At 42.1% G+C, this 11,061-nt stretch overlaps 1 protein-coding gene across 1 annotated transcript in view; it reads left to right on the forward strand.

Annotated features, from left to right (window-relative positions):
- The window catches only part of LOC122788003 (bromodomain-containing protein 3-like), a 1,216,914-nt gene that overhangs the window by 362,690 nt on the left and 843,163 nt on the right, over positions 1-11,061 (forward strand). The window lies entirely within an intron of this gene.

Consider the following 11,061-nt stretch of genomic DNA (forward strand, 5'->3'; position numbering starts at 1 on the left):
TGTACCTTCTAAACTGTTGTACCTTCTAAACATAAGTTGTGCCTAAACCACCCTTTACCAAGATTTTCCAGTTCACTGACAATATTTCGTTAATTAACCTACCCTCCTGGATACAAGTTAAAATGCAACCCTTGCAGTCATTGGATGTCATTAAATACACATGACATTGTGACTTCATTATTAGTCCCTGACAGGAGAATATAAACAGAAGCATTCCTTTTTTGATAAACTTCTTGAAAAATCCCTTCATGAAATTCGAGGGAGTAACCTCTGACGGTATTCCTTTTTCACTGTTGCAGTCAACACACTTGGGTTATCTGCCTGCAGGTAGCCCTCAGTTGGCCCGAATACCAGAGACTTTGTATTTCTGCGTCGGATGCTGTCGCTTCTTCAATGACGTCAGGTCGTCGGGGGTATAAAAATAGGCAGCTGACACCATTACATTAGCCTGTTTTGCCGAGGAGGAGTCCGAAGCAGTTCGCAAGTGCCAGTTGGCCGCTACCTGAATTTTTTTGTTTTTGAGTCGAATAATCCTGAAGTAGTCTAAAGCGAAGTACCCCATTGGGGATCTTTTTTCTTGCTCTAACCGATGCCAGAAAAAGTTAACGATTGTCTTGCTTGTGGAAAGCAAATACCGCTGAGATATTTTCATTCTTACTGCGTGACCTGTTTAGGCCCAGACCATGACATCCCTTGCTGTCTATTTTGGGCCTTGTTTAAGGCCCGAACCATTCGTTGGGCTATTTTTGTTGCTAGAGTCTTTTGCTCTCCATCTCTATATTCTGAAACGGCTTTGGTAAGCCATCCGACTACCGATCTTCCGAAAAAAACTTAGACAAACCGCATAGGTCCAAAACTGCCGATGACGCTTCCATTAAGCTAGTCGCCAGTCTGCTGGTACTCGCTGAGGCGTCCTTGCAGCCCTTAATGCCCGCTTCTGTGGATTTGCAGGCCTCTGCTGAGACCTATTCGGAGTCCGGTTTGCAGCGAGATGCTTCTTCGACTATAGAACCAGCGGATGTCTCTACCTTTGGATCTGGAGCAGCTGTGCAGGCACTGGCTTCTGAGGGAGTTTTTCGTCCTGCTGATGTTCGAATCAAACAGACTACTTTAACCAAAACTACCGGGTTTCTTACGCCCAGAGTACGCACTATATCTAGAAAACCGACAACCAAAGCGAATGCTCAGGCACCCATGCCTCAAAAACAAATGCTTATAATGGCTGAAGACCTTATTACGCTTATTATAGGAAGCTAGCCTTCCCCAAGCTAAGAGACTCCAGTCCCCTTCAGGTTTTACAGACCACGAGTCCGATGACTCATAACCTTTTTGGTTATGAAGACATGACTTTATCTGCCTATGAGGATTCAGGTGCAGAGGAGTCCATTCCCTCTGCCTCCCCTGCAGAGGATTTCTCTTTTGGTGAAATCTTGCGTACTTTGAGAGCATTTCCATTGGGAATGCCAAGACTATCCTCAGTCCAAAAAGACTCAGAATTTTTAGAGTTTCCTCAGCACAGGCCTTTAGCTATACCCCTTGTCCTGGATGTTGTGGATGATGATTTCATGGAATCCAGTCTGTCTTCAGACACTTTACCTCCGTCCCCTAGGAAACTAGACAGGTACTAAAGAGTACCTGATTCTCTCAAGCTTCTTTTCAAGAATCCTACTGTTGATCCAGAGATAATTTCCCGGGGACCTAAAGGTATTAAGGCTACTACAGCCAAAAATCCTATCCCTTCGGACAGGGAATCCAGAGCTTTGGTCAGCTGGGGTACGAAGGTATATACCTCTGCAACCCTTGTTGTCAAGGCATTGAATTACCAGTTTCACATGCTAAAATACCAGCAAGATAATATGGAACTTATTAAACAAAAAGTGGTAATTTTTCCAGATTGTGCAGAAAAGGAATTGCAGGAGCTTATGCACTCAGCAAACCAAGTTAGTAAGCATACTTTGCAGTGTGACTTTGATGCCCTGGAAGCATCTTGCAGGGCAGCAGTCACTGGCTCTGTACTGAGAAGATATGCTTGGCTGAAGGAGCAGGCCTTGCCAGATCATGTCAAATCTAAATTACTAGACTAGACGCCTCTTAAATAAGGACCGTTTGGCACCAAAGCAAACATTCTTAAAAAGATGGAAGAAAAGGCAAAATCTATGAAAACTGTTAAAGAATTCCTGCAAGTGCCCCCACCTAGATTCAGTAGGCATTGCCCTTCAAAACACTGGTCCTTTCCAGCCCCCTCCCGGCTTTCCCAATCAAGACCCAGGGGAAACGAACCACCCAGGCAACAGTATCTGGGTATGCAGAGATCTAAGCAGTGGAGTGCCCCCACCCCTAGACCAGGGAGTGGTAAGACACCTTCTTAGGGAAAAAGCTCACAGTGACTTCTCAACCCTGCCCAATTGCTTGTTCACTTAGGAGGAAAACTTGCCCTTCATGCAAAAAACTGGACGTTCATCACCCAATACCGATGAGTCCTCAACATTGTAATCCAGGGGTGCAAATTTTATTTCCATTCACTGCCAACCCCAAGCGGGTTTCTAGACCTTCCTCCAAACCAGTGGGCAGAGGCTCAAAACCAAGTACTTTCCTTGCTTAATATCAGAGCTATGCAGCCTGTTCCACTAGAACAGAGGGGTTAAGGATTCTACATCAGACTATTCCTGGTACCCAGGAAAGAGAGCTCTTGGCGCCCAATCCTGGATCTTTCTATTCAAAACATCTTCTTGGTGGTACCAAAATTCAAGATGGTTACCCTGCAACAATTTCTCCCTATGTTAGCCAAGGATGCCTGGTTAGTCACTCTACACTTAGAAGCTTATCTGCACATCCCCATAAGGGAGTCTTGCAGGAAATATCTATGTTTCAGGGCAGGGTCTGTGCATTATCCATTCTCTACACTTCCCTTTGGCTTATCTACTGGGCCCAGGGTATTCACAAAATGCCTGGCTCCAGCCATTGCATACTGCAGGCAGAGAAATAACCAAATTTACCCGTACTTGAATGATTGCCTGATTCGGGCGGACGTTCAGGAGTTGCTGTTTCAGCACCTGACATTTGTAAAAAGCCTTCTAATTTCATTGGGGTACACCATCAGCCTAAATAAATCACAACTGGTATCCAGTCAAAGATTGTATTTCTGGGACCAAGCTTGGGCACAACTTCCCAGATGGCATTCCTCACTTCAGAAAAACAGGTCTGTTTGACAGACTACTTCAAACAAATGGTCACCAGAACCCAGCTAGCTGCAAGAAAAATACTGCAAGCCCTAGGGTTCATGGCCTCATGTATTCTGCTAATTCCATTTGGAAGACTGCATATGCGGAAACTTTAGTGGTATTTAAGTCTTTGGGGCCAGCATTCTCAGGACCTGTAAACAGTCATTCCGATCATACCTTGTTTAAGGACAGAGTTCCTTTGGTGGGCAGAAGCATGCAACCACAACAAGGGACTGCATTTTACTCGTCACACCCCCAGACCCTAACCACAGACTCATCAGATTATGCATGTGGGGCTCACATGGCGGGTAAATGTATTCAGGGCCACTGGGGTCCAAGGCAAATTCTCTTGCACATCAATCAGAGAGACGCTAGCTGTACAGAATGCCCTGACAGCTTTCAGAGTCCTACTTTTCCCAGGACATCTTCTGATAAAAAGACACCGCAGTTATGTGGTACCTCAACAAGCAGGGGGGAGCACATTCTTACCCATTCTGCAGGTTAGTTATGGCCCTGTGGAACATGACCTTGGACAACCAAGTTCATCTGCAATCTCAATTCCTGTCAGGCAAAATTCACTAGCAGACGACTTAAGCAGAAATATCCTAGACTCACATGAGTGGAAATTGGAACCCAGCACTTTCAACCTTCTGATCCAGAAATGGATGACCCCAGAGGTGGATCTCTTTGCCTCCCCTGACAACCACCAGTTAAGCAAATTCTGCACCAGGAACCCTCACAGCAGGCCCTTTAAGGTGGATGCCCTATCCTTTCAATGGGAAAAACTCTCAGTCTATGCCTTTCCCTCTCTGCCCCTTATCTCAAGTGTATTACTCAGGATAAAACAAGACAGGCCAAGGACATTCTGCTCTGGACTGGCCGCGCCAGCACTGGTACCCACTCCTGTGTAGCCTGACAATGGTGCCACCCTGGTACCTACACCAGACCCCAACCCTGCTTTCTCAGCAGAAGGGACAGATTTTGCATCCGCAATTGCAAATCCTAAATCTTGCAGCCTGGCTTATTCCTTAAATACCCCACCAGCAACCCTAAGCAAGCAGGTGCTGGATGCTATCTTTGAAGCCAGAAGGCCCAGTACTAGGATAATCCTAGGCTGAAAAGTGGAAAAGGTATTCTTGGATTCAGTCTAAAGGAAAGGACACTGCACTGCCCTCCTTACTTCTAATCCTGGATTACCTAGCAGAACTGTTCCACTGAGGCCTATCCTTCTCCATTAAGATCCACACCTCTGCCATTTCGGCTCATTACAATACCAAGCCACCTTTATTCTCTCACCCTCTCATCAAACAGTTCCTGAGGGCGCCAAACAACTTAAGGCCACCAAGGAGAGCACCCACCCCTGCTTGGGACCTTAACTTTGTACTGGAAAAGCTTGCGCTTCCCACTTTTGAACCTGCTGCTTCAGCAGGGTTAAAATTTCTCTCTTGGAAAACAGCCTTGCTTCATAGCCATCACTTCAGCTAGAAGAGTGTCTGAGTTACAAGCACCGATGGCTGTGGAACCCTTCATTTTCCATGCTGACAGGGTTTCCTTTATGCCTAAAGTGGTGTCCAGTGTGGCTCTCAACCAACCAATCTATCCATTTGCCAACCTTCTTCCCTAATCCTCCTAATAAAGGGGAAAGGATCCTGCACTCTTTGGACATGCACAGACAGATCAGGTTCTTCCTTGATAGGACTAAGCCTTTCAGAAAATCTGACCAACCGCTAGTCGGCTTTGCAGCAGGATCAGAGGGAAGGCCATTTCAAAACAAACCATTTCCAAATGGATAGCACACTGCATCCATTTCTGCTACAAGCACCATGGAAAACCAACCCCTCAGGGGGGTCAGAACACATTCTACTAGAGCTACATCTACTTATACAGCATTTCTCAGGGGAGTCCCTACAAGGGACCTACTGGAAGCGGCTACCTGAAGTTCTGTACACACCATCACCAAGCACTACCTCCTGCCTATTTTTTCCAAATCCAGGGCAGGATTTGCTACAGCAGTCTTGCAAGGCCTACTAGCCAGCCCTAACGCTTCTTGACTGCATCCACCCTTTCACAGCTTCGGGAATCAACCCAGGTGTGATGACTGCTACAGTGAAACATGAACATTTTACAGTTGTGTACACTTCTCATAAATGTAGATGTTTGAATGTATTCATTGTTGCAGTCCTGGTTTCCCTCCCTCTAGGCCCTGGTTTTCTTTGTCTCTTATCTTTCCTCTCTGTGGCTATGCCTACTGGTATTGGTATTTACTTTTTAGTGGTGGTGTTTTCCCCACCATATTACTAGCTCCCTATTTTGGGGGCTCCTGGCATTTGGGGCAAGAAGCTGATTTAATGGCATCTGCTGCCTGTTTTTATGCCCCTGACGACCTGACGTCATGGAAGAAGCAACAGCATCCGATGCAGAAATACTAAGTCTCTGGTGTTCGGGCCGACTGAGGGCTACCTGCAGGCAGATAACCCAAGTGTGATGACTGCAACAGTGAATACATTCTAACATCTACATTTATGGTAATTGTACACAACTGTACTTACCGCAACATATCCTTCAAAATTAAACAGTCTTCTAGAAAGGATGCTGTATCTGACACCATTCATGTTAACCGCACCAACTGCCCTTTTACCAGAGCTTTCTTGTGGTGAAATGGGTGCCACTTTCAATAAGTACCAGAGTTGGAATAGGTGGGTTTTCAGTACAGGGTCGATGTAAAACCGTTCACACAATCCATTTTCAATTGAACATCAGGATAATTAATACTCTCAAAAGATTGTCATAGTAAATATCAGGCACTCAGTAGTGTTAATAGCAGAAAAAAATTCCTCTAGCCTGACCTGAGTCGCACCAAAATAGTATAATATCCATGTACTGCCCGTACAGGCTCAAAGACCATAGAAAGGAATTACTGAACACACACTTATGTTCCCAGAAGGCCAATGCAGTATTCGCAAAAATGGGGGCATAGATGGCCCCCATTGCTGCACCTTGCAACTACTTGTAAGTGGTAACTTCAAGCCGTATACAATTGGAATTAAACACAATCTCCATTAAACTGGTGACAGATTTAACCATGTTATCCTCCAAATTAGTGTGTCTTGTTAGGTATAACATAAACCCACTCCAGGCCAATATTATGTGGTACAACAAAAACTAAGTCCTTTATATCAGTAGTTACCAGTATGAGTCTAATATTCCCTGTATTTCTGGAACTTTAGACCAAACGTCCCAGGAATCAGAAAATATGCACTTCACTATCCAGAATACTGTATGTTTTAACTTGCTGTCAGTAAATCTAGCTGTACTCTTAAGTTGTGAAGCCGTTTGCATCAACTATAGGGTGTGTGTGTGTTTGTGTGTGGGGTTGTAAGTATTTACAATTCTAAAAATTGATGGGATACTTGAAAAATCATTCTTGATGTAATTTGTATTACTCTATAGTATGAAGATGCAGTGATAAATTGTAAAAGACTCTCATCAATTTTTGTAAATACGATATTCAGCTGATTCCTACTATTTTCCTCGTACTGTTCAATGAATAGAATGGCCTCCATCTTACTTACATAACCAGTTCTCCATCACCACGATCCGCCCACCCATGTAAGGTTTCATATATCTAACTGCATGCTTATTAACTTCATTAAATCTCATTCAGAACTGAAGAAGTTATTATACCCATGATGTGAATTTTTCTTTAACAGTTGCCTCAAGTTGTGTTCACATATTTTTTCATACAGTGTAATAATTGGATTAAAGGGGGGATTAAAAAGAGTAGTTTTTTTTGCAAACCCCACTCTCACCCTGATTTGATATCAACATAGTCATAAAGAATTATAAGGTTTAACTTCCTAGCAAATAGTTTGAGGTCCATTATAGTTTGGGCCATATTGCTTGCCCTGGAAGAACAAAAGTGAGACCTCTTGAAAATAATGATGCTTTATCTCGTGTTAGTTACTGAGCTAAAATTATAAATTTTAAAATTTAGTCCAATTAAAAATAATGCCCGGTCCTTTACACATTAATGGGTCTTCCCTCTCTCTCTCTCTCCTTGTAGGTGGGTATTGATCGTTCCTGGGGTAAAATTCCTATTGGTATTGTCCCTAGAAATCCCCTTGTTGACCCTTCCTTTGATTCTGTATCATTTCAGACCTCCGTAATGGTAAAGGGGCTGCAGGGGCCACAGCATTGGTTCAGCTGTTTGGGTAAATGCATTATTATTATGTACAGCTTAAAACAGTTTAGCAGGTGGGGGGTAAACATTATTACTTTAGTCAGATCTGTCTCATTTCGATTTCTTTTGAGTCTTAATTTATTTAATGTCCTCAAACACCAGTAAAAAGGTTGTAAATCTGGTTCCTTACAAAATATTTACAAAAAACAGTCAAAGGAAAACTCAAGTAGGACACTGTGGATAATGAATACAAGTTTTAATCGCAAGTACAACTTTCACCGTATAGGCTTCCTCAGGCGAATACAATCTAAACTAAAACTGCACAGCATTTAAATAATGAGTTTAAAATCACATGACAGAATCAAACTTTCTCATTTAAAAGCTTAAGCAATGGTTTCAAAGTAAACGTACTATTCAACCCTGGTGGTAGCTGTGCTCCAAATCCAAGAATCCATTTCCTCATTTTCTGTCAATAGTTTAATATCTCCATCTCTCAAGGGTAGGTACATTACTTTTAAAAACTGTGGAGTTTTAGTTTAGATTGTATTCGCCTGAGGAGGGCTAAATAATTAAAGTTTTAGTTGCAGTTAAACTTTCATTCACTATTCACAGTGTCGTCCTCTAGTTGCATCGTAGTACATCTTGTAACATTCAAAAGCAAGGTCTTTAGACACATTTTTGTCCAACGTAGTGATTTCCAATTGTAGCTACTCCATGTTCAACTGATTGTGTCTCCATAAGAAGTTCCATTAGTTCAAAACCATGTTTTTAGAACAGTTTTAACAACTTGCAATGTAAGCTGGACGCCTCCACTAAACCCGAAAGATATTTCCATGTACTAAGTCCTGTGGGTACTACACCCAGCTTTATGCATTCACGGAAGTGTGAATTTTCAGCTTGAAGTTTGATACTTGATTAATTTATTTTCAAAAGTTTTCAACAGCCGTAACATCAAATGTTGCTGGACTGACTGCCCAAACACAATAAAATTAAACCATCTGACCACTCTACTACAGTGTTGTGCCCCATCAGAACCACCAGTGAGGTGACCCTTACTGTTAGGATGTTGATTATCCTGCTGTCAGTGACCCATAAAAGCAGTCTGTTGATCTAGACTTACATTAGCTATCTTGGAAATGGAGTCACTCAAATTAGGATTTCTAGGTACAAGGGAATCAAGTTTCCAGTTCATTCTCATTCTTTCGGCTTTTCCTGGTTAGGGGTTGCCACAACGGATCTCTGGTCTGCTTATGATTGGCAGTGGATTTTTACGGTGCAGAGTTGCAGCCCAACTTTCAGAGAAGGCGCCCACACAGACTCGCGCAACTACCTGCATGTCTTCTAATGTTCAGTCGATTGCAGGGAGGACATGCAGACTCTACACAGAAGGAATTTCAGCCGAGAATCAGTCATGTTAGTGCTTCATTCCCGTTGTTGAAACTGTCAGTGACACTCGTGTGCACCCGTTTACTCTTGCCGATCTTGTGTTATGTATAGGAGCGGACATCACCTTGAACTCCCCGGCAAAAATAAACACTAATAACCAAAATCAATGGAAAATAGACTGGTTACTAAAAAAAAAAAACAATGCTGTCTGTGTGGAAGGTGTTCAAGTTGCCCCTGTATTTGAGAGTGACTTTATAAGAGTCATAGGGCATGGTAAGATAGTGTCCTTCTCGATGTAATTGCAGGACTGATAAGGTAGTATATATTGCAATTTGTATCAAATGCCTAATTTTCTATATGGCTAAGACAAAGAGGGCACTGAAGGATAGGTCAAACTGCTTCAAAGACTTTTTGTTTTATTTTTTCTTCCCACTTGATTGATATGATTTCCTACTTTATGCTATACTTAATATTTATGGGATATTTATTAATATAATTTTATGTAAAACTGCATCTCTTATTTAGTTAGTTTTCGTTTTAACCATACTGTTGCTTTAAATTCAGGGGATACAATGTATTTCTTGGGCTTTTGTGGTTTTAAACTGTGGTGGATCATATTTGTCACTCTGAAGTCCCATTAATAGAAGGGATGTAAGCACTTAGTTTTATGATTTTTGTGTCTGGAATAAACTCTTGTTTTACAGAAGTGCTCAGTTTTTTTGTTGTGGATCAAAGTTTAAATAGACTGTGACAGTCTTCTACATCTTGCTAACCCACAGCTTTTTCTTTATTTTTACATGCATATCTCATGTATAGAGAGCTCTGATGCATTAATTTACATCAGTTTTTCACCCCAAGATATTCATTCCCACATGCAGTGCTATCATGTCAGTTGTATTTGTGTGTTGTACGTTTCCTAAGGGTCTTCTAGATGTCTTGAAATTCTGGTATGTGAAAGGTGGTTACGGTGCATGTATCTTCTGTGTCTGCTCATAATTATCTTTGAATTGCAGCTTAGCCATTCCTGTATAGCCATCTCCTTGTTTCTACGAGCTATGGAAATGATTAAAGAGCTTAGTAGAATTGTGTAGGAACTTACTATAATAAATGTTCAAGTGGATCACTGCTAAAATGTTTCTCTTGCTATCCCCTCTTTCTGTGTTTGGGCATTCTGGACTGGTGTGAATTTACCCTTTCCTCTGCTGTGCACCTTTTCTTGGAGGCCTCAGCACTGCTTGGGTCTGAATAGAAATGGGAAGCTGTACTTCTCTTGCTCTTCTCAGTAAAGGAGCAGGAGTATCCATCACTCAATGTCCTAGTACCTTGTTATTACCTCTTTGGGCAAATACCTTTAAGCCTTATTGGTCACAAAATGCGTATAATTGCGGAAGACAAAAACTGTTCATTGAATGACCTGACAACCGAAGGGGGGTGGATGCTTTCCACTTCTAGAGGTGGAAGGGTATTGAGCTCAAAGTCTGAGCAAGTGCCAGACCTTAAGTGGCTGAGGTTCCAACAGTTAAGACATCTGCATCAGTAATCTGTATTTACATCTGTTATGGTAAATTCTTACATGTGTATTTCATTGAGGCTGGTAGAAAGCACGTCCCTCAAAAGTCTGCACTTTAATGTGATACTGGGTCCTAGTTTCATTGGAGGGGTACCCTGAACTATTTTAGTCAGTCAGGTTGCAGATGATCCTGACATTTTTACTCTGCAATTAAGGTGACTGTATCCTCCATGTCCTCTCATAAGGATGTTGGGGAAGGTAGGAATGTAGACCAGCACTTCCAGTTAGAGTACTGCCACTTTATTCTTTATCAAAGGACTTCGCCTATTCCTTGTTTGTCTGCACTTAAAACTCACTAGTTCTGTGACATTTAAGTTTTGTTTTCCTTTTTCGTTTTTAGTGGTTATCTTTCCTATATGTAGGAACTTGGAGCTTCAGACATGTATATACAAGACTTTATATACTCCTCCAGAAAGGGATTTCTTAACTGTCTTGAACCAGTCAAGTAACCTCTCTATTTTTCTTCACTGTAGTCAGAAATTTGTCATTCAAAGGCATACATTTGTACAGAAGAGAAGTTTCCAGCCACAACCATGACTATAAGGGCAAGGGTAAAAACAATATGGACAGAGTAACCAATTTACTTGTACGTTTTTTAAAGAGAGGGAGGAAAGTGAAGTACTGTGAGAAAATGCCTGCATTGATGGAGATGAAAATTAGAAATGTAATTACAGAATTAGACTGGTTGTAAAGGTTTATTATAA

This window comes from Protopterus annectens, chromosome 13.part0 (genome assembly GCF_019279795.1).
Source record: "Protopterus annectens isolate FY-2018-M chromosome 13.part0, PAN1.0, whole genome shotgun sequence".
Taxonomy (NCBI): Eukaryota; Metazoa; Chordata; order Ceratodontiformes; family Protopteridae; genus Protopterus; species Protopterus annectens.